The sequence below is a fragment of the Cololabis saira genome, chromosome 22, assembly GCF_033807715.1.
Source record: "Cololabis saira isolate AMF1-May2022 chromosome 22, fColSai1.1, whole genome shotgun sequence".
Taxonomy (NCBI): Eukaryota; Metazoa; Chordata; class Actinopteri; order Beloniformes; family Belonidae; genus Cololabis; species Cololabis saira.
Window position 1 is genome coordinate 23,115,288 of NC_084608.1, and position 24,689 is coordinate 23,139,976.

Consider the following 24,689-nt stretch of genomic DNA (forward strand, 5'->3'; position numbering starts at 1 on the left):
AATAATAAAATAAAATAGCGCTGATCGTGTCCCTCTGTGTGTGAAGCTCAGTCAGTCAGGACTCTGGTGCTGCTGGAGCTGCAGCCGCAGTGCAGGACACGCCAGGAACCTCCTCACACCCACCGCTTTAGGACAGAACAAATGAGGGGCTGCGTTTAGGGAGCCCCACGGAGCCCCTAAAGGGACTCAGATTTTTTTTCATATATATGATTTTTATGCGTGCGAAACCCATACGTGCGGGTGTAAGCCTAAATTAGGTTCCCGCGTTAAAACGACGCAGAGCCTAGGCTCTGCGTTGGCGTAACGCAGAACCATAAACCCGCCCTGAGCAGCTCTGAGGGGAGAGGAGGAGGGGGAGCGGGGGGTGAAGCGGGGCTGCAGGGCCGTTTTCGTATCGCTTTCATACAGTGTCTTGATAATTTGCAATTTAAGGCTGAGCCTACCGTTAGTTTTTAAACTGTAAAAAGTAAGGGGAAAAAAACCATGATTTTCAGAAGACGGGGGACGTGTGTCCCCCTGTTGCGCCGGGGAACTCACGGCGTTCAGCGCAGCAACGGCGTACTGCCACTCACTCGCTTTATTTTATTGTATACTATTTATATACTTATTCTAACTTTTACTGTGACCACCAAATAATGTGGTTTTCCTGTCCTCCACATCATCTACAACATCTAGGTGTCCGTGAAAGTCTGTGTCACGGTGGGACACCCTCTCATTCATCCTGACGCCAAACAGGCTGCAGGAAGCCACTGCGCATGCTCAGTAGGCTCATCCATATGCATTTATGGGCGTGTAGAGGGCGGGATATGAAGCAGATTCAGCTGCGCAGCATTCCAGCTGGTCTGTGATTCATAAAGGAACGTTGCATGCAAATCTGCGTGCACATGGTTTTATTGATCCGGATTTTTTTTTGCGCCCGGCATTTTCGGCTTTTGAGTGTACGTGCACTTTTAGTATGACTCCTACGCAGTCCATTTTAAATGAGGCCCCAGGGCTTTAATCAGCCCTCATCGCACCACATTAGTGTCACATTTTCCTCTATATTAGGCAGTTTTGTTGATAGAGATCTGTCTACTTCTTCTACTAGCAGTTATGAATACAGTACTGATGTCAGCTAGAAGTACTGTAGAATGGGTGAGGCAAAGACAAGAATTCAGCACACCATGAATAGTAAAACAAACAGTGACCTCCCTAAAGCAAAGCCAAGACTTTCCTAAAGACCAGGTGGCATGTTGAAAAAGTTTATGACAACACTGGTTTGACTTATGATCAGTCAAGCTACAATCCAAAGGTGGTCTAAGTGAGACATAGGCCATCGCTCACCAGTCTAAACATTTTTGTCTCTTATGGATTTCTGAAACATCATGAATTGGAGCCAAATAACTGTCACACAGTTTTCATCTGATTGTGTTTGGTCAAAATCCCCTGTTGTGTTTTTCCTCCATTCATTTTATTGACGGTACATCCAGTGGAGACTTGTGGAGACTTCAGACAACATTTCGCATCGACAAGCAAAACTATTGGTGAAGGACTAAGCTTCCATTACAGTTTTGAAATAAAACTGTTGTTTTAGTTCTGATGCTGGTCTATAAAGCTCTGAATGGTCCAGGACCAAATTCATCAGTGACCTCCCGACCCAGTATAAACCTTCCAGGCCACTCAGGTCATCTAGATCTGTTTTTCAGTTTTTTTCAGTTCCCAGAGTCAGAACCAGACATGGAGATGCTGCGTTCAGCTTCTATGCTCCACATGTCTGGAACAAACAGATCAGCTGAAAACTGTATTTAAGTCCAGGTTGAAGACACACCTGTTCTCAGCTGCATTTGAATAAAGCTCTCAATCTGCACCAGCACTTTTATGCTTGAGTTTCAAAACGTGTTATATTTTAACAACTGATTACAAAAACCATCTGATTTTATCAATTCTTTTTAATCAAAATTTTAAATTAGCCTTTTTATTTTATTTATACCATGTGATGTTCTAAAGTCTCTGTAAATCACTTTGAATCACCATGTTGTTGAATTGTGTTATACGAATAAACTTGTTTAAAGATGTTTCATGCGACAATTGTCTTTTTTTCAGTAGTAGCTGATTAAATTAAAAATAATTTTATTGAAAACTTCTTCAATTGTCTGAGATGTGTTGGCCTACTGCATTCACTGAGATACAAACAAAACAAAACAATTGTTTGCATGACATCATATTTTTACACCACTGACATAAATTATGTCAATCATGTCAACATCCACGATGTCATGGGTTTTATACATAGAAAAGAATGTAATCAAATATTTACTTGATTTACCAAATCATGACATCAGTTAATCAATGCCATGTTATGTCATTGTTATGAAGTAAAGATAAATCCAAAAAGGCCTGGCAATACATTTGATATTTAATGGTTTGCATTAATGGGCGTGGCAAAATGGCTCAACAGTGCCCCCTAGAAAACTTTGTGCCTCAAGCCCCACGATACGGTTTGACGTACATACACGAAAATCGGTACACACCTGTATCATGTCGCAACTTAAAGAAAAGTCTCTTGGCGTCATGTGCAAAACCAAACAGGAAGTTGGCCATTTTGAATTAATCGTGTCATTTTGGCGAAAGTTATGCCATTCCTTCGGCTGTTAATGCGGCCCGAACCGTAACGTGCACCCAGGTGTGTTATACATCAAAATGTGCGTCTCTATCCTGCAATGACGCGCACTACTTTTCCCAGTCAAAAGCGTTACCGTGGCGACACTAGACACCAAAAAGCGTGCCCCCCCCTTCATCTGATTGGTCCATATTTGATAGTTCCTACTTTCTGCCATAACTTTTGAATGGTTTGATATAGTGTCGTGGGTGGTGTCATCTGACTTAGTTTTGCGTCCTTGACCATAATTGGTGCAAATTAGCCCCGCCCCTCCATCTGATTGGTCGATATCTTATAGTTCCTACTTTCTGCCATAACTTTTGAATGGTTTGATATAGAGAGTCGTGGCTGGTGTCATCCGCTAAATGTCCAGGCCTGAAGACATCTACATGCAAGTCATACAAGCGCTTCCACTGCAGCACGCCTGAACGTGCACAAGGGTGCGAGGGCCCGTTCATCACTGCTTGCAGCTTTAATAAACCATTATGTTTGAAGAAAGAAAGACAGGAGCTGGTTAGAGTCAATGCATACAGCCTTACAAGTTGTCAGGGTTTTACAAATAATCATAGAAAGAAACAGCTACTTTGCTTCAACATAGCTGAAAGCTCGTCCTTGAAGCTGTGTCTCCCCTGGAGCTGTAGAGCTGTGCTTAGACTGGAGGTGCTTCTTCAAATCTGAAGTATAGTTCTTCACTCTTGACAGACATTTAATATCGCCCATACTATATGCTTTTCTCTGTGAAGATGTTTTTGTTCTATGCACGCAGAAACCTGAAAAATTTCCATGATGTAAAGGCTGTCCTCTCTGCCACCTCGCTGAGAGTGATCTGCAGATGTGCACGGATGTGTGCAGGAGAAACTGCCTGCTGAGGAGTAGAAGAGACATACAACATTATTGGTGATTTTTCTAACAGAATATATATTATATATAGATATATATTCCCCCTACTGTGTGACTTCATTTTGTTCTCCTCTGCCATCGTTGTCAAAACATGTATGTTGTTAGCTTATGAGTCTGTCAGTGTCTCTCATTTCTCCCCTGCTAGTCCATTTGTTGTGATACCTGCTGTGCAGCCCAGTCAAGCTTCCTGTGTTTCCTCATGTTGCTTCCTGCATTACTCCTTTTGTCATCACTTGTTCTGCTTTCTGGACTTTATCATTTGCATTTCAATTATTTTTCTTTGTTTATACTTACTAAGCAGCACCTTTTGTTAAGAAAAAACAGGGTTCATTGCTCCTGCCCCGTAATCGGCAGGTCCTCAACACACCACCCCTGACTTTTACATCAACTTTTGCCTTCCATGCCTCATGTTAAAGTTCACCCTAATAGGTGTATTGACATTATTTTACGTCAGCCACTTCCATTAAATGCTACCGTTTTATCATTTTATTAGTGTCAACATAGGAATTTCACGTAGACTGAGAATATTAATGCCATTTACAAAAGACAGTTTTCCTTCATTTTTTTTTCTTAATTTCTTTTGCCTTCCTTCGGATTACATTTTTTGGGGATCAGTGACATTTTAAATCACATAAATGGTGCGTACAACTGCAGTGGTTAGACTAAAATTTTCTCTGTTCCTATTTTTTTTGCACACAAGCTCAGCTAGGGTCATTACTTTACTAAGTATCTGTCTGCTGTGTGTTTGTGTGTATGCACGCACACATGTGTGTGTTTGTTTGTCGCAGTGCTTAAGTTTGGACCGCCGAACTCAGTTGTCCCTTTTCAATTGTGACTTTATTTGCTAAATATTTGGCCCACTCTGTTGTATTAAAGACCAAGAAAACTCCCAAACTGCCAATTTGATGATACAAAGTAGAAAACAACAAGTGACAGAACTGTGAAGAATCAGTCTGGCTTTCACCAACAAGCTGGTGACTCAGCACTGGCCAGCAACGGATTTAAATCCATCAAAAACCCAACTGGACAAATAAAACGGCCATGGCCCAAATGTTTTTTACTACAACAGTGTAAGTCACCAAAACGTTGACTGACACTTCAGAGAGAGGCAGGGGAATAACCCAGACATATTTAAGGTTGTAAGCAACTTTACGGCCCATTGTTTTTCTTTTTTTTTTCTTCGCATCAATATTCTCCTTTGACTTGTGAAACCTACAACAACCCACTTGGTTTATAGACAACTCTGCATTTCTGTAACTCTCCTTTGAAATTGATCTTGTAGATTTACACTCCCGTCTGATGAGGTACAGCAAGTGGAACATGATGTGAACTTAGAGCAGGAATAAACATGGAAGAGCTGGATAATTCTACTCTGATCTGAGTTTGCAATGCCACAGTATCCTGCAAATTTGAACTGCTCCCTGGATGATAATTACTTTAGACTTCGGGGCCCCAAACAAAGTGACAGGATAATGTTACGTTGGAATTCATGATTTCAATAGTCATCTCAGATTCTTTTATAATTTCCCCAATTTAAAGCAGTTATTACTTTCACTTTTAGTCAGTTTCGTTACTAGATTTAGGCAAAAATAATTATGTTAAGTTTAGTCAACTGATGCATTTTTATCTCTGGCACTGCCTTATTATTTGTAAACAGTAATGTATCCATACTGTAGACTTGAGTAACTAAACAGTAATGTTTCTGTGACACAACACCCCCACCCCCAACCCCCATCATCATATCCTAGGGTGTCAACGCAAACACTGCCTCATTCAAGGACAGAAAAATCCACACTAGGTAGCAGGGGTGGTATTAGAGTCTGATGCAGGACCTCTTTTGAATATATGTTCAAATTTTGTAAACTACTGAACTACTGAAACTACTACTACTCTGTGAACTTGTCACAAAATGAGTAGGCTATTGACCAAATCAGTGAAAATGTCCATATTTGGAGGATGGAGCCGGTGATAGTGGAGTTAATTTCAGTTTCTATTTGAAATTCACCTTTCAGTTTTGTTATGGTTAAGCCTATTAACATCAATCACATGGTTAGGTCTAGTCATGAAAAAGCTGCTCAGATAAAGTGAAGGATATCTTGCTCTAAAACAAAACCATCTTACCTGGTGACCTGGTAAGTCCCATGCCATCTGCTAATTTCAGGTGTGAAAGACATTTTTAAATCATATATATTGCTTTGAAAGTAATGTCTATTGTAAAAATGTGTAGTTGATGTCCACATATTCAAAGAAAGTCCTTTTCACCTCATGCACTGTGTGATGCATGAAACTCAATAGCAACTTCCCACTCAGTTCTGCTTTGGTGACTGGTTCTTCACCTGGAAAGTGCTCCTGTTAAATAGGCTCTCATTTGAGTAGCTATGGCCCTCTCACTTGAACTGTTCTACTCCTCCTTCAGTTGGTTTGGCCCAAGTTCTGGAGGTGGAGGTGAGATCAGTGACCTGCTTGGTGCAATTAAGCTTACCTGTGTTGTGTCAGTGTGCGTCCATTGAGATGTAAGTGTGAAGTAGATAATCAGGCAATGATAGATCATTCCAGTCCCTTCTTTTGTTCCATAGCCACTGAAGAGTGACCTTAGTCCTGGTGGGAGGATAAACCCAATGGGGTAATACTGGCTTGTGAGCATTTGATATATGGTCTGAATGATGATGGTTGAGTGTTCCAAGGGGTGGCACTTGCTCTGCTCCCCCTATCTTTGGTTTGGCCCGTGTTCTAGAAGCTTCAATTCATTTCAATTTTATTTATATAGCATCTATTACAACACAGGTTGTCTCTAGATGCTTTCCAGAACATGACCCTCGAGCAATTATTTAAAAAACAATGGCAGGTAAAAAACTCCCCATGAAGAAGAAAAACCTTAAGCCAAACAGTGGCAAGGAAAAACTCCTCTTTAGGAGGGAAGAAACCTTGTGCAGGACCTGGATAATAAGGGAGACCCTCCTGCCAAAGGCCTGCTGAGCAGATCAGGAAAAGGGAGACCAGACAGAGAGAATGAAGAACAGAGAGAGGTTTTAAGAGACCAGTGAGCTCCTCCTTGGTGGAATTAAGCTTACCTGTGTTAATGTGCATCCATCCTGATGTGAACGTTTGTTATTTTGACGTTGTGATGAATGTGCAGCATTCGTGTTAGCCGAGAAGCTGCAAGACATAAGCCATGTTCTAGTTACCACAGTAATGTTAACCATAGCAGTTAGCCCTCTCGTTAAGCATGCACTTGCTTGTGTAAATTCTGTTAATTGCATTCGACTGAAATATGTTGCGTTTATTCTTGCCATGCTTGCATTCATTCTTACTGGAAAGATACATTTAACTCTATGCAGCATGACAACAGTCTTTGATTTTTCTCAGTAGTGGTCATTACTGGAAGAAGCTTGGTGTTAGAGGAGGCCCATGTTTTCACACTGAGTGTCAACACCCCTGCGTCTCCTTGAGAGAGACACTAAACCCTTAATTGCTCTGTGGCTCTGTGCTTCCAGGCCTGCCTCTACTTATTTGAAAACATATGAATGTGTGACATAATGCCTTGGGCATATGTTGCTGTTTTTAATGTCATAAAACAATCCTTAATGCCTTCTTGTTCAGATGTGGCATACGTAGTTTGAAATAAGTTTACATCTGCAACCACAAGGTGTATATTACCATTGTGACTCTGCATGTGAAGCCACCAGCTCTGCTGTCGCTAAGCTACAGACACAATAACCCAGCGAGCGGTCACTGGTGATTTCCTCTCTTACACTTTTTCCAACATTTCAACAGTTTGTCAAATGCCGCATTCGTTTTATGGAAATGCAAGAGATACATACACCACCTAAATGACCTGCCCTTGGTCTGGCTCTTTCCTCCACCTACAAGCCCACCATCCAGAGTCATTCTGTGAACAAAAGCACTTTGAGGAGGTGGTCACGAGAAGCTGAAGAAACTCAGCAGTAGCCTTTTAAAGGTTTGAGACTGTGTGCACTCTGTGAGCCACACAGGGATACCATTAGCGAGTGTGTGACTGACTGTATTAACTTCTGTGTGGACAACATCATCCCCACCAGAACAGTGAGGTGCTTCAACAATAATAAATCCTGGATCACCAGTGACCTGAAAGAGCTTCTCAACAAGAAAAAAAGAGAGCCTTCAGGGAGGGAGACAGAGAAATTTTGAGGTCAGTAGAAACACAACGGAAAGTCAGGCTTAGAGACAACAAGGAAGTGTACAGGAGGAAGCTGGAGAACAAGCCCAGTACAGTGTAAGAGTGCGTGGTCAAAGATGAAGAGGATCACAGGCTTTAAGCCTTATGTTCCAGTACCAATTGCATCCATCTTCTTCCTAATGATATAGGAAAACAGGAACAAAAACAGTCCAAGACAACAATAAATGTTTTCAGTCGACACAGAGACCGAAGCTGACGTGAATATAGATAGTTTTGCACTGGAATGGGATTTCTGATGGAGAAGCACCAAAGGTAAAGGCAAATTTTAAGTTGAGCCGTAAAAAGTGAAGCCACCTTTTTTGTCGTTGTTCGTCTGCCGGCTAAGATTCACAAATTGGTGCTTCTTACTCCTGGGTCCCCCTGGGAACAATAGCGCAGCGCTCCAGTTTTTCAGCGGTTTTGCTCCATCTACAGCGCGACTTCACGTCCCACTGAGAGAGAGCTTGCATGTGCTGCCTGCCTGACTGGATTTGTGAGATCACGATGCACAAAAAGGTGTAAAGATCACATAATAATCCGTTTGCTTAAAGACTATATCTTGCCATGTCTTATAACTATCTAATACTTGTCCGACCTCCTCCATCAATACACTCCAGGAACGGTCTTCTGATGTCAGGCTCCTTTCCATCCCCCGTACCCGTTTAAAGGCCTTTGGAGACAGGGCTTTCAGCGTGGCTGCCCCCACCCTCTGGAACTCTCTCCCCCTTGAAATCCACAACTCCCCCACTCTCCACAGTTTCAAAGCACAGCTCAAAACACACCTCTTCTCCTTGGCCTTCCCTGAATAGGCTAAGGTCCCCTCCCTGTTTTTGTTTCGTTTTCTTTGTTTGCCCCCCCCCTTTGTTAAGCGACCTTGGGTATCATGAAAGGCGCTATATAAGTATAAGTTATTATTATTATTATTAGGGCCCAAGCACTGACAGTGCGAAGGCCCTATTGTATCTGTAGGAATGGTTCTTGTTTTTATTCTCGTTTTTATTTTTATTTTTCTGACCAAATGAGGGCCTTTTTGCCCCTAAACGTGCCTCAAAGTCACCAAATTTTGTACGCAAGCCAGGCCTGGCGAAGAATTTTATATTTATTGGTTTGCATTGATGTGCGTGGCCTAATGGCTCAACAGCGCCCCCTAGAAAACTTCGCGCCTCAAGCCCCACAATACGGTTTGACGTACATGCACGAAAATCGGTACACACCTATATCACATTAAAAAAAAAGTCTCTTGGCACCATTGGCCAAAACCGAAGAGGAAGTCGGCCAGTTTAAATTAATCGTGTAATTTTGGCGCAATGCCATTTCTTCGCCCGAACCGTAGAGTGCACCCAGGTGTGTTATACATCAAAATGTGTGTCTCGATCCTGCGACGATTGGCATTACTTTTCTCAGTCAAAAGCGTTACTGTGGCGACGCTAGACGCCAAAAAAGTGCACCCCCCCTTCATCTGATTGGTCCATATTTGATAGTTCCTACTTTCTGCTATAACATTTGAATGGTTTGACATAAAAGACTCGTGGGTGGTGTCATCGGACTCGGTATTGAGTCCTTCAACATAATTGGTGCAAATTAGCCCTGCCCCTTCTTCTGATTGGTCGATATCTGATAGTCCCTATTTCCTGCCATAACTTTTGAATGGTTTGACATAGAGAGTCGTGGGTGGTGTCATCTGACTCGGTTTTGAGTACTTGACCTTCATTGGCCTGAATTAGCCCCGCCCCTTCTTCTGATTGGTCGATATTTCATAGTCCCTATTCTCTGCCATAACTTTAACGGGTTGAAGATAAAGACTCGTGGGTGGTGTCATCGGACTCTGTATTAAGTACTTGACCTTCATTGGCCTGAATTAGCCCCGCCCCTTCTTTGGATTGGTCAATATTTGATAGTCCCTATTTTCTGGCATACTTTTTGAATGCTATGACACAGAGTCATGGGTAGTGTCATCGGACTCCGTTTTGACTCCTTCACCTTAATTGGTTCAAATTAGCCCCGCCTCTTCTTCTGATTGGTTGTTATTTGATAGTTTCTATTTTCTGCCATAACTTTTGAATGGTTTGACATAAAGAGTCATGGGTGGTGTCATCAGACTTAGTTTTGAGTCCTTAACCTTTATTGGTGAAAATTGCACGTGTGAGGGCCCGTTCATCGCTGCTTGCAGCTTTATTTTATTTATTTATTTATTTTTTTTACACACTCAAAGCTGAGCTTTTCCCGGTTTATGGTCATGTGCCCTCATTACTTATTATAGGTTAGGTTAATACATAAATGTTGTGTTTTAATATAAATATGCTTCAATAATTTAACACAAATACAAATTTTAAGACACTTATTAAATTTATTTAAAAAAGCAAGCTCTGATCAGTGGTAGATGTAATTAAAGTAATGGCCTCTTGCTTCTTACCACTGAGCAAGAGTTTGAATGCCATCTGAAGAAGCAAACTAAGTTATAAACTCTACCCACACAAGCAAATATAATTAACAGGCACACAATCTGACAGTACACCTGTTACCGTCCTCCTCCCTGAGGAGTAAATCTGCTGCAGATATGCCGCTCAATAACCATGCTTCTATTCTAAAACTGTTTCACTTTTGTAAAAAATTGGAGCAGTTTCCCCACACACCACATCAACAATGCCCAATCTCATGATTTTAGCTTTTTTTTTTTGTTAAATTGTTTTCTTTTTCCCCCCTGCCCTCACTGCTCATGGACCTGCATCCTGAGAGGCCACTGCGCCGGTTGGTTTGCCCTTGTGTGCAGCTTCCTGCATCCATGTCTGTGTGCACTCAACACTTGACTATAATGAGCTGAGGAAATCTTCAGGACTGCTCTAATAGCCGCATTCTAAGCCATACCCCTGGGCGATGGGGTCACGCTGCGTCAGTGGGAGCTGAGGCGAGTACCAGCGCCCAGCAGCCTGCGGCCAAGCCATCTATCAGCACAGCTTATACCATCGCCGCTGCTCAGGACTCAGGCAGAGGTGCAAGCTGACACACGCCGCCCTGGCTGGAATTACTGAGACAAATTGCATTTATAAAGTATGCGTTGAAGAGTAGCATTCAGAGGGCGAGAAAAGAGGCAGAGCGGAAATGATACACAAACACAGCCAGCTGCATTAAATCATGACATTTCATTGTGCCACGAAATGACTGCAATTACTTTGGTTCCTTCTATTAATAGATTCTTTTACTGCTGGTTACTAAATCATTTGGTAGTTGTGCATCAAGTGGAGACATCTTATTGTAAACAAGCCAATGGGTTTAGCTGATAAAATGCCAATATTTTAAAATGTTTTAATTATGCAGGAAACAAGCCTGTGATTCTTACAACGTGTATTAAAGTCAGTGTGGGTCTGACATCGGCAGGCTCATTACCATCAACTGGCCAGGCTTGATGTAAACCAAGCTGGGATTGGAAAAGAGGTTGATATTAGAGGGGATTAACGGGCTGTCAGCATGTCGGAGAAGAGTCCCGACAGAATCCCCTCGTAGCTGTCTTTGGCATCAAAGTTCATCTTTATTCAAGCATTTAATGAGGGGATTTGGAAGTACAGCATCTAATAAATCACATATGATCAATATAGCTGGCACAACATTGTTTTTTCTGTCATTTTTCTTTTGAATATAGCCAAGATGCCTGAAATTAGAAACAGCTAGATTCCCACTTCTTTTCACATTTTCCGGCAAGTTTATTCATTCATTGTTTCAGTGCAGTACCGTCAGATCCCATGTTTCTGAACTCTCAAGCCTTATATCACTTAATTTAAAAGCCTCGATGAGGGAATGATTAAAGAGCTGCAGCACTAAATAGGCTAACACAGAACTCATTGTGAATTCTTGCAAAAGAAAAGCTTCTTTGTCAGTAGCTGATATAGTACTGAATGTGAAAATACTTGAGGGAATTAAAGAGGAAATGGTTTTGACTGTCAGTATCTGCCAGCGTGAATTGCTTGTCACATAATTTGGCCTTTTCATAATGCATAACACAAGCACAATACCACAGGCAAGAACTGCCGTCTGGGAGCATGAAAATACTTAAAGCTTCAGAAATAATCAGATAAGTCTTCACATAAAATAATTTCTCTTGTTGCATGCATGAATAGTCCTTCACTGCGATAGGAGGAAGATTGGAGCAATGGCCATTGATCGCAACAGTGATTGTAAGGAGGCGCTGGATTGAGTCACACAATCACCCCCAATTACATTGATTGGATGAATCTCAGATGGCACACCGCGGCTAAACATAGAGGAAGTGGTTGGAGACAAGGGAGGACAGTGTGGGGTGATGAATGATTCACTGTGTATTCTGCACCTGTAATTTAGTTTGACAAGCTGATGAGACTGCACTGCGTGATGCACTGAATGCTAATATGCCCGCTGTGGCCCTGACCGCAGATTTGAAGCAGACTTACCACATTGTTTCCTGAAAAGTTGCAGCTAAAGAACAATCTATTTTCTTCAATGTGAAGCCTGAATGAGTCATCTGCGTGTTTGAACAACAAGAAAGAAATCTGAGCTATCATTCCTCGATCTGACCATGTCTCGGCCCTCCATCCTGAAACAGCTTTGTCCTATTGTCCCCTCCAATCTGGAATGACTTTCCCAAGGTTTTCTTTAGTCAAATACAGAGGAAAAGCTGCCAGACTTTGAAGAGTTCATTAGCTGATTTGTGTTCAAAGGTGAATAAACCCATACGCTTCCTTCCCAAATCATTAATGCCTTGCAAGTTCTTCCAAATTTGGTGTTTCAAGTGTAATAATTGTTTTTGTTGTGTTTGCATGAATTTAAATTTTTTTGGGGGGTTTTCCTGACGTATCTACAGTATTATTATGATGGATGTGACCAAATGCTCTGGAAAACAAAACAAACGTTCAGTACTGTGCAAAGCTCTTGCCGTTCACATTTGACCATCCTTATTTGTTGCTCACTTTCTTTATGATCCAAACGCAAAATACAGTATTAATATTAGAGATGGACCTCATAATCAGTGTTGAGTTCATGTTAATTATATATTAATAGATTTACTCTCTCAAGGAACTCATTTCAATTATATTAATGAGGATCCCACTCTGGTTAGATTTAACAGAGCCTGGCTCTGTTATTTTAATTTTTTTTAAAGACTGCATAACAAGAATAAAGTGCTAGTACTACTTAAAGAATTTGCTTTCATTCCCAATAAGTTGCTGAGGAAATACACCTTGGTTGTGAGGGTATGTTGGCCAACAATGGTTCAGCAGAGGCCTCGTTGTTATTTTGTTGTTAGTTTTGTTTGGATCATCATCCTGTCCACTTTTATACTCTGAATCTTATTCATGTTTTTTTCTGTACCCGATTGTGCTTCGATAACGTGTTGATATGTTGAAAATGTGTGTGCGACTAGGAAAACAGGAGCTCTGTGCCTTTAGTCTTCAGCTCTGCTCATCTGCAAGCCTCCAGAACTTTAACCAATCAGAAAACATTTGACTCAGGTCTGCTCAGTTTCAGGAAGAGTCTCTGTCTTTGTCATTTTCAAAATTATAACACGCTTGAGGCAAAGTTACTCTTAAGGAAACCAAATATTAAAATTTAATGTCAGAAGATGATCATAATAATGCAATTTTAGGGTATGCAAGAAAACATCACAAGAACCCATGATTACAGATGGAAAATACCGACCAAACATCCACTTTTTGCCTGGAACATAGAACAAAAGAGAGGAGCTGAAAATTGGTCACCACCATTTTTGTACTGAACCTTTTATCTGTTTTTGCTGCTTTTAATTAGAAAAGACCATCACAGGAAATCTTTAGGTGACATTAGCACATTAGCATTTTTATCAGACACTGACCCGCTGCTCAACTGTCTAAAATAAAAACTCACTGGCAGAAGTTAGAAAAAGATAAAGTTAATTAATTTCACTTCTGCAAGTAATTCATCTGGAAGTCAAGTAAGGCTTTGGCTTCGGGTAGCAACAGTTTGGTCCAGACCCCAGAACACGCAAAGATTATTTTGTGCTAGTGTGAATGAACTGGTAACTTGCATTGGCAGGTATGAGATTAAATTAGAAAATAAATTATACTCCTCTAAGCTTCTTAACAAATATGACCGGCACCTTACACCTTTACAGAAGAGTTTTGTTTGGGCACAGTTCCACACAGCACAGCTCAGCAAAGTGAAGGATCTAATTTAGGTTGTATTGAGACATGTGTCTTCCATTTATCATCATTTATTCCCATCTTTAGTTGGTCCTCTTATTTGCACCACCTCCTGTTTGGCAATCAAGGTTATGTACATTACACAGTCAGTGTAGGTATCCTGAAAATGTCATGCCTGTCAACAACTGACAACGCAGAGGCAGGTGGTCTCTGCTGGAAATTCAGTTTCTGTTAAAATTAAAAAGGAACACCTGTCAAACCTGCGAGAACACCTACAGGCTGGTGTGGACTTCACAGCCTCATTGCCTTGTTTCAAAGAAATATATTAAAGGAGACCTATTATGGCATTTAATGTCTATTTTGAACAGGCCTTGAATGTCTAAAAACAAGCTTTTGATTGTTTTTGCTAAATAAATTAGAAATTCAGCCTCTGGGCCATGTCTTTATCTTTACCGTTTCTAACCTCCTTCTCTATGCGGGATTCTGAGTGGGCGGGGAGGCTATGATAATGAGGCATTGTGCTGATTGGCTGCCTGACGCGAATGACACGATACACTGCTACGAAAAAATGGTGGAAGCTCCGGCCGGCGGAGTTAAGGCTGATTTATGGTTCCGCGTTACACCAATGCAGAGCCTACGGCATAGGGTACGCGGGTACGCGGCGACGCGCACCGTAGGCTACACCGTACCCTACGGCGTAGGCTCTGCGTCGATTTTAACCCGGAACCATAATTCAGGCTTTATGCGATGCGAGCGAGTGTCAGCGACACAATCAATTCCAGTGCCACTTTGAAAATGTGTCGGATGCCCTGCTTCTATTTTCTTCCTTTCGCTCGCGTTGAAAGCCGTGTAGGAAACAGTCATGATGAGGAACGGCTGATCCAGTTAGTTGAAATGAGAAGTTATCTCTATGATACCTCCTCATTTCACTACAAAAACCTCAATAAAGTGGCAGCTGCTGGAGGGAGATGGACAGAGAGCGTCCGATGTCACACAGTGCGAAGTCGGATGCTCTCTTGCAGTTACATGGTTTTATAGTTGTGGCCGTGGTTTTCATTTTGGTTACGTAACGAAAATGCGCCGAATCTGAACGGCTCGTAGAAGTCACATGACACTGGATGGCTCATCCGAGCGGGCTGTACAGACACTGCAGAATTTGGTTGCTTTCCTCCTTCTCTGAGTTTGCAGGCTGAGGGGAGACCACATTTGAAGTGATTGAAAATGGTTTTAATAACAATGAAGTTAGAGAAATCTGTCACATTTTTAGAAGTAATCCTCCCCAACACTGATGGCATCACAGCAACAGACATGGACAAATGTGTTTTCATGATAAAGATTTTGTATCAGTGGGTCGGGCAGCCAAACATGATCTCTGAGCTCAGATAATCAGTTGGTGGCACAAATGTGCTAAGGCCAAAAGCAAAACCTGGATCTAATTTCTCCCCCAGCCAACAGCCCATTATCTTTGGCTTTTTGCTGCGCCGTGAGCCCAATCTCCTCTATCTCTTGACTTTTCAGAAAGATCAGATTGGACTTCCAAGTTAACCATAAAAATGTATGAAGTGCTCTGTGGCTGAGGCTTTGAATCTTAGGAAGCAGTTGCGATTAAAAAAAGCTTTTTAATTCAAATAATAAAAAAATAAATAAAGCAGGTGGAGCTGATTCATTGCAGAGAAACTAGTAATTTGAAAGTAACACAGCAGGAGGCATCAAGTCGGTTCAGCAAAGCGAGCAAATGCCTAGGCACATAAATTGCATTTATTTTCTTCCTCATGAATCAACTTCTCTTTTTATTTTTTCACTAAAAGTTAATTCTGATTATACTAAATTCTGACTTTCAATTAATTGTGTATTTCTATACAATTTGAGATACCGAAGTAAAACCATACACAAGCAGATCTTGTTTTTGCACTGAAGCGATGTACATAAAAGATATTTCAACATGTTGTTAAAACTCAAACCACCTGAGTGTCCCTTCAAGCTTTATATGGTGTAAACAGTAATTTCTGGCGTTGATCATTTCATATATTTCAATATTTTAACCGACTAAAACTTTTTTTTTTATTTCAACACATGAAAGTTATAAAGCAGTTATATTTCTGTGCTGAGTCAGTCTTTTTGAGTACAGACACATAATGAATACATAACAAGCAAGACTTTCATTTTAAGTGGAAAGAAAACCTTCCATGAAGTAAAAATGGGATTAAAAGTTAAATCCAAGAGACCTGAGTTCACTTACTCTTCAGTTTCTCTCAAGCAGCTTCCATTCCATTTTCACTCTTTCTGTACACGTATTTAGCATGTTGGTGGGTTTGGGCCCACAGGATTTCCACAGATCCTTAAAAAATCCAAAATTGAATCTGTCTAAAAATAAGGCCTTAAATTCTCCTTGTTTGAAAAATACTACTGACAAATAAGATGTACTATTTTTACAACAACCAAGACTACCAATAATCCTGTTGTTTTTTTGGAGGGTGTTCATTGCAGCATATCGACCTAATCACTACATGCATGCTTGCAGCTACAGTACCATCGGATACAGTTAACAGCTACTGCAGCAACTAATTAGTCCTGGTGCAAATTTAATGAAAAAAAATGTCTGGAAACCCCTAATTCTTAGTATGAAGCTGATTCAAGTTAATTAATAGACTTTCTGTGGTGGCTTCAACACTGCTTTGCTCCATCATTCCAGCCAGCGACAGCAGCAATAACCACGGCAACAGATCTCCCAACAACATTTCGCATCAGTCTTACAGTGCAAAGTAAGACAAGGGAAAAATGTACCGTACAATGTTTCCTGACACTGAAACTTTTAACATGTTTGTTCATAATAAAGAACATAAAAAAAATTCCAACGTTAGATTTGGTTTGGCCTCTTACATCCCAGATCAAGCCATCATAACCATGAACACAGACACATCTGTTTTGTTGTTTGGGGAACTTACAAACCAGAATACAAAATTTTGTCCAACTGCTTCAGTTTTCACTAAATTTGGAAACAATTGTTGTCACTGTGTACCTTTTTTTTGTTTGCTTGTTTGCTTCTTCCAATATGTGTGCTGCTGTGAAGTTTGTCTTTACATTTTAAAATCTAGCTTGTAAGCACATAAAGCCTCGTCAAAATGCCACGATAGATTTGGTGTACCACATCTTATAACCAACATTTCCAGTTAACTGGGGTCACCAGGTCTTTAAGTCTTGCAAAATGATACAAAACTTGGTTGGGGTGTAAATAAACCTCCCACTTAAAAAAAAATAAAAACTTTGAAATTGGTGTTGCAGAAAGAAATTAAAATTCACTATTCTAGACCATCTGAAGACACAGTGAGTCCAAGCTTTATTTTCAGAGTTGGTCACTTTTTGTTTAAAATTACCAACTTTCTTTTTTGATGATATAGTATATTAAAAATGATAAATCTCATGTGAATTGATTATTAGGCCATATTTATTGAATATAAAATACAGATTGTGTTATTTTTGACAAGTCGCTATATTTTAATTACAGTTCTAATATTTATGTATTGATTTAAGAAGTAGAAATATCTTAATTTAATATTGAGTATGAGCTGCACAGATACAAATCTCTTTTTTCTAATATAAGTAAAGAAAAGTTTTTTTGTGCAGTTTTTCTGTTTTCCTTGAAACTACACAAGACAGGAAAAACTCAAAGTCCCTCAATTGGGGTGAGAGGAAATATGCAATGTTGACCATCAAGTCTTTCAGAAATAAAATAAAACAATGATAATAAAAAAGTTGAATAGGGCTTGGTCGTATTGACAGGAAGCTACCTGAGCTGCTCTTCGGGCCACTGCACACTGTGTACAGACGTGCTCCCTGTTCGTTGTGTCTTACTTGTAATCGTTACTTTCCATTATTCTGTAACCATGGTAACCCGTTGCTGTGTTGAGGGGTGCAACAGCTCCACACATAACAAATGTGGGGAAAAGATCGCTAATGGTTTAACTTTTCACAGCTTTCCTGCTCGGAGGCAGAACCACGGAGGCCAAGTATCTGAGATAACTCGCTTGGATCGCAGCTGTAAGACGACCAAACATAACCTTCCACAGTAAACCACAAACAAACACTCACACAGACCGGGGTCGCATCATTCACACGGGTTTTATTCCCCACTTCTCCAGCTAAACGCAGTTGCTGGCCAGCTCTCTGCGGTGTGATTAACCCTAATCTTCAGATAAAACTAGTTTGTTGAGGAAAAAAATATTAACTCTATTTGTAGTTGCAGAGGAAAAAAATAATCCCACGAGGAAAACAAAAATATTGCTCACGCCTCGGAGCCTCTTCCGCATAATACAGCGGTCAAAAAAAAAGAAAAGAAAAAAGTAAGAGTAATACAAAACATGTACTGTATGTTGTACTATTATACAAATTTATTGAAACACATGGCGAGTCAAACATTTACCAAAGCAGCTGCCAAACACTCGCAAAAAAGGTAGCTGAAGACGTGGGTTGTGCAGAACTGCGGCAGTAAATCCTGACTAAAGAGCGGAGCTCCACTCTTTAGAAGGAATTTCATATGGATCCAAACCGTTAATTATCATTATTTTTCTCCATATACCGGTCCCTGGCTTCCTTGTTTAAGGTAGGCTATCCCGGTAAATTCCAGTTGCTTTCCGGCATTTTAACATCTTTTTCTTGCGTTCCGTCTGTTCACTTGGTGCTGCTACACTACTACACTGCTGTTTGTTTACACTCACGAGGCTGCCAAGACGGCCGCCACGTCCCAGAATGCACCTTGGTGACCAAGCCCTATACAGCTAAGTGTACTTGTAAAGAAGCGTCCCATTTTCGGATGTCTCATTAAGTTTAAATCCCTGATTTGTGTTATGGGGTTGAATGGGCCTTGATCAAACTGACATGTTTCATCATGCCAGTCAGGAGAGGAATCTCCTTGTGTACAATTAAGAGCCCAAATACAGATGCAGTTGGTGCCTGCGTACGCGTCTGTTCGGCTCCCAGCGTACCTCGCGTAGTACCCGAGTAGAGCCCGTCATACCGGTGGTGACCATAGGGGGCAGTAAGCAGAGCAACAGTTGGAAAAGCTACTTATATTAAGTAGCAGAAGTAGTAGCAGCAGCGGTAGCAGATTAGAACAACGAACACTTTTACAGGACAATATAGGATGATGTAGGAGATTATAACATCGTGTGAATGTGTTTGAGTGTGTATGAATGTTGGTGGTGGTCGGAGGGGCCGTTTGGCGCGATATGGCAGCCACGCTTCCATCAGTCTGCAGGGCAGCTGTGGCTACAGACGGAGCTACCACCACCGGGGAGAATGTGTGTGAATGAATAATGATCTCTGTAAAGCTCTGGGTGCCTTGAAGGAAGCTATATAAAACCACAGCATTATTATTATTATTATTATTATTACTCTTTATTAATTTGTATTACTTATTTATTATTACTTTTTTAGCCCCTTCCCTGTATGTGTGTGTGTGTGTGTGTGTGTGTGTGTGTGTGTGTGTGTGTGTGTGTGTGTGTGTGTGTGTGTGTGTACTGCTGCTATGTGAGTTTCCCCATTGAGGGAGTAATAAAGGACTATTTTATCTTATCTCATTATTACTGCTTATTATTAAAAATGGATAGTCTGTCCAGACTAATTTATCCGGCATTCTCCTTACCCATCTCAACAAGAATGACGAAACAATAAATACAGTTAATTTTAAGTTCATATGGAGAAATATATATATATATATATATATATATATATATATATAAGATATATAAGAAAGATTGACATGGTAAAAAACTATGATGATGTTGAATGTGATCGATTTCAATATTATGAATGGTGTCTTGAAACTGAAATAGTTAAAATCTTTCCTTACAAATAGACATTCCATCTGGTTTATTGTTCCTAATATGAGTTTCCAAAAAATGGGTGGAATAGACTAGAATCATATTATTTTGTTGAAGACAAGAATTTGGACATTGTCCTTAATAATTTGGTGTTATTGGGAAAGTTCTTCATTCACAAATGTAGATTTTTTTAAGACCAAACCATGTTTGACCCATTGGAGAAATGAGCTAAAGCTCTTGAGTAAGTCCTTGAGTCTTGTTAAAGAAAAGAAAGCCCTTAAACTGTTTTCTTTACTTGAAAGATATAATTTAATATAAGATGGCCCTTGTGAGTTATTTTTTATTTATTTTTTATTTTATGTTGTACAATAATTAGATTCTCAGTGTATATTTTGTAATACTGATGTTGCTCAACCCAAGGCAAAAGTTTGTAATTCTGATATGACTTTTATGTGCTTTGTTTGTTTGTTTGTTTGTTTGTTTGTATCTATCTTTCAATTAAAAAAAAACATTCTGGTGTAAAATTAAAGTGAAGTTAAAGTGAGTTAACGAGGGGGAAGTTAACCTGCATGGAGAACTTTCTCCAGCTGAGAGCAGCAGTGCCAGCTGGGATCAGACCGGGAACAGCGATACTAGCGGCCAGAGCGAGAACTGCAGGTCGCGTACGCGTTCAGTGTCTTTTTGAGAACGTGCCTGTCTAAAAGTCTAAAAATCTACAAACGAACCATACATATACCAATATACAGTTTCGCACTATAATCCTTGGTTTTTGTTTCATTTGGAAGTGAAAGAGATATGTACATACAAGAAGCCTTGAGTCGCTCTTTCGCTGATTTCCTCCTCCTGACTCAGATGTCTGACGGCCCCGCCCCCCCAGGAGGCCACGCCCCCCCCAGCACCCCGACCAATCAGTGGTGGAGGGTGATGACGTCAGATACAGCCCCACTACCCCCTCTGTAAAAATAGTTCTCATGTCAACAACACGTGTGAGTCTGTTCGGTTCCAAGTCGTAGTTTGTTGCCTCCACCTAGTGGCTACATCTGTATGGAGGATTTTTTGTGCCAAAATAAAATAAATAAATACATCATTAATTAATTAAAATGGGAATGAAATATATCATTAATTAATTAAATGTGTCATTAATTAATTAAAATTAGAATGAAATATGTCATTAATTAAAAAGTAAAAATATATATTTATTATTTCAGCATTTAATTAATTAATGACACATTTAATTAATGATTTCGTGTTGCGTGTGAATCATGAAATGTAAAACTGCATTTAATTAATTAATGACACATTTAATTAATGATTTTGTGTTGCTGAATCATGAAATGTAAATGTAAAACTGTCAGTTTCACTCGTCAAACTCAGTGGGCGGATTCCAAACACCTCATTGGTTCCCCTGCATATCAAGTCAAGATGGGAAAGTGCAGAAATAACTCCAACGACTTCGAGCAGTTCCTCTGCTTTACACGCTACATGCTCGGGGTCAGCAGATCCTGCTTCCACATAATCTGCAAGGTCGAAGATATCGCTCACCAACTCTCTACAAAGTTCAAGAAAATCCTCCAAACTCACAGCTGTCATGTTTAGAAAGTCCAAAGCAGTGGATTCCACTAGATTTGCGTTAGCTCCGCCCACTGAGTTTGACGAGTGAAACTGACAGTTTTACATTTACATTTCATGATTCAGCAACACGAAATCATTAATTAAATGTGTCATTAATTAATTAAATGCTGAAATAATAAATATATATTTTTACTTAAAATTAATTGTATTTTAATCAATTAATTACATATTTCATTCTAATTTTAATTCATTAATGACACATTTAATTAATTAATGATATGTGTCATTCCCATTTTAATTAATTAATGATGTATTTATTTATTTAATTTTGGCACAAAAAATCCTCCATACATCTGCAACGTGCAGTTTATGTGCATTCACGCAAATGCTTGAATCTAGTATCCCGTGAGTGAAATGACCACTTGAAAAACAGTCCATCTGTAGGTGCATTGTAATGAAGAACAAATTAATTTATTTCACTGTAAGCTGCTTTGGATAATAGTAAAGACATATAATGTATGTGCATTGTTGGACAGGGTTATATGCAACAGTTATATTTAAAAAAACAGCATGATAAGAAAAATCCAATAAAAAAAAAATTGAATGCAAAGATGTCGTTTTCAATACGTACTGAATCTAATGATACTTTTTTGTTTTTAAACACAAAAGGAAAGGCTAACCCTGGATTCACACTGAAAGCGTCAAAAATCTCCTGACGCCAGCATCGCGCTGCTTGGTGGATTCACACTGAAAGCTGCATGCACTGTCGACGCCTGCAGTGAGCTTTCAAGCTGCGCTGCAGAACTGGAGGGACCAGAGTGTATATAGTCTACACATATCTATATATAGCTGCACATCTTCAGTTTCCTATTTCACCATGGATCACACTTTGGGAAGCCTTCTTTATATTTTAGCGTTATTTCCGCATATATAAGAGTGAGTTTGATGCTCTCTTTAACAAGTTTGGTCTGTGGATCAACAGCAACCGTCAGCGAGCCGTTGCTCCCGGTGAAGCTGCAGTCTGTCTGCGGGGAACACTGAGACCCCGTCCACACGTAGCCGGGTATCTGCTAAAACCGAAGATGTTTTCCTACATTTGGACCTGTCATCCACATGAAAACGCAAATAAACGAATGTTTAAAAAAACTCCGGGCAAAGTGAAGATTTTTGAAAACTCAGTTTATGTAGATGCGTGTGGACAGAGACAACCGGAGTTTTGCGTTTTCTTTTTTTTGTCACTTTGTTTTTATTAGATTTTCAGTTTTTTTTTACAACTGCACATTTTTACCAGATCACAAAAATTATCTGTATATTCACCGTGCAACAAACAAACAAAATAAAAAAATAAAAAGTAGACAAAACAAACATAAACTTGTGGGTTAGCACATTAATAATCTATCCAATAAAGAGAAAAGAGGAAAAAAAAAAAAAGAGGCCTGCATCCTTATGCTTTCTGTAGATAAAATGTCCACTTTTGCCATCTCTTCTCAAATAGCCCTTCCCTCAAACTCAGGATATGGGTCAGTCTTTCCATAGTCGATATTTCTTTAATAATATCCAGCCACTGTTTAAAAGTAGGCGATTCAGTTTTCAGTTTTGCGTTTTCGAACGTCAGATTATGCACCAAAACAACAACAAATCTGCTCTGAGTCTGACGTCTAACGTGCGACCTTTGTTTACTACAGAACTACAGATGATCCACCATCTGTTCTCCAACCTATTTATTAAATAAATGGTCTCTGCTCTTACTGCGTTACACCGACAAAGAGCCTACGGCGTAGGGTACGCGGCGACGCGCACCGTACGGCGTACCCTACGGCGTAGGGCTGCGTCGATTGAACGCGGCAGCTCCGTGGTGGGACACGGGGGGGGACTCGGGCTCGTTACTGAGAAGGAGACGCGGCTCCCAGGGAAGCTGCGCCGGAGGCCCGAAGGCCGGAAGAACAGATGATCTACAGGTTAGAATGCTTATGAATGTGGTCGAAAACGCAGATCTTCGGTTATGTGTGGAAGGTTTTTTTTTTTTAAAACGATGTAATGTGGATACAAATTATTTTATAAACGGAGGGGGGGAAATATTCGGTTTTAAAAATACCCGGCTACGTGTGTACATAGTCTGACACACTGGGTTGTAGCGGATTTGGTCATATTGTTTAAACTGTGTTTTGTGATGAATAAGCACGGTTTTTAATTATTTTGCGTTGGATCGATGTAGCAAATAAAATCATTCGGACCATCCAACTCCTTAACCATCAGTTACGTGTTTCATTCAGAGTTCAGGTAAAAACAGCAGTCAAATCAGCAAAAATGTCAGTTTACTGGATGAAATATATTAATTCCTGATAAAATAAGTTTATTAGTGCACAGCTATGCTCATGTAGCCTACGCAGGTAAATGAGTGTACGTTTGTGTGTACACGAAAGTACAATCTGCATTGCAATCTTCTTGCTTCGGGAATCCCAGTCTGTGATTGGACGCTGCCTCGGCGTCGCCGCTGCTCATTTGCATAAAGTTGAGATTTTTCAACTTCAAATTGACGCTCTGGGCGCGCTGCTCCCGACGCCTCCGCTGCCTCCGCTGCCTCTCAACGCGCGCTTTCATAGAAAATGAATGGCAGCCGGCTGCTTATGAAGCCCGTGACGCTTTCAGTATGAATCCAGGATAAGGGTTTTGTTGAAACTCCATACTACGTACTGAGCCTGCAATATAGTATACAGTATGTACTAGTGTACGGCAGTCGTGGTTTAGTATATGCCACCATAAAAATAATTTTACTACTGATCCTGCTTTATTTGGAAACATTGCAGATTGGATCGTAACACATTTATTTACAATAAATTCAAAAGTCAAAGTAGATGCCACAATAATACATTTTTACAGATTTGGGAAGGATGTTATTCCTTAAAACCAAATAAAAGCAAAATAGAAATAAAGAGAACATTATTTTTAATTAATTATGTTTCTCTCCATGCAGCATGGTCTCTTGGTGATTAGTAGCATCGGGGCAGAACCTGGTTTCTCTGACGGGCTTTTTAGGGTCTCACCGTGCTTGGGACGCTTATCTCTAGGTACAAGAGTGTCCTCACACAATCCATAAACATCCATTTTAATCTGATTGGTGATTCTAAACTCAGGGTCAGGATTTACCTATCACCCAAAGACAGCTTGGAGAGGCTCCAGGAGATCCCCTTGACCCAGAATAGGATGAAGCAGGTATAGATGTTGGATGGACATTTATCTCTGGAAAAATGTTGAAACGTTATTTTATTTACCTGCTGGCAAGGACCATGCTGGAGGGATAATGCGTTTTCCTCCCAAACTGTATGGTGCTAATTCATTTTTGTGTTCAAAACAGTAAAATAAATCCATATAAAGCTCAAGGTTTCTTTTTGCAGCTGCTCCGTACTCCATTACTGTGAAAG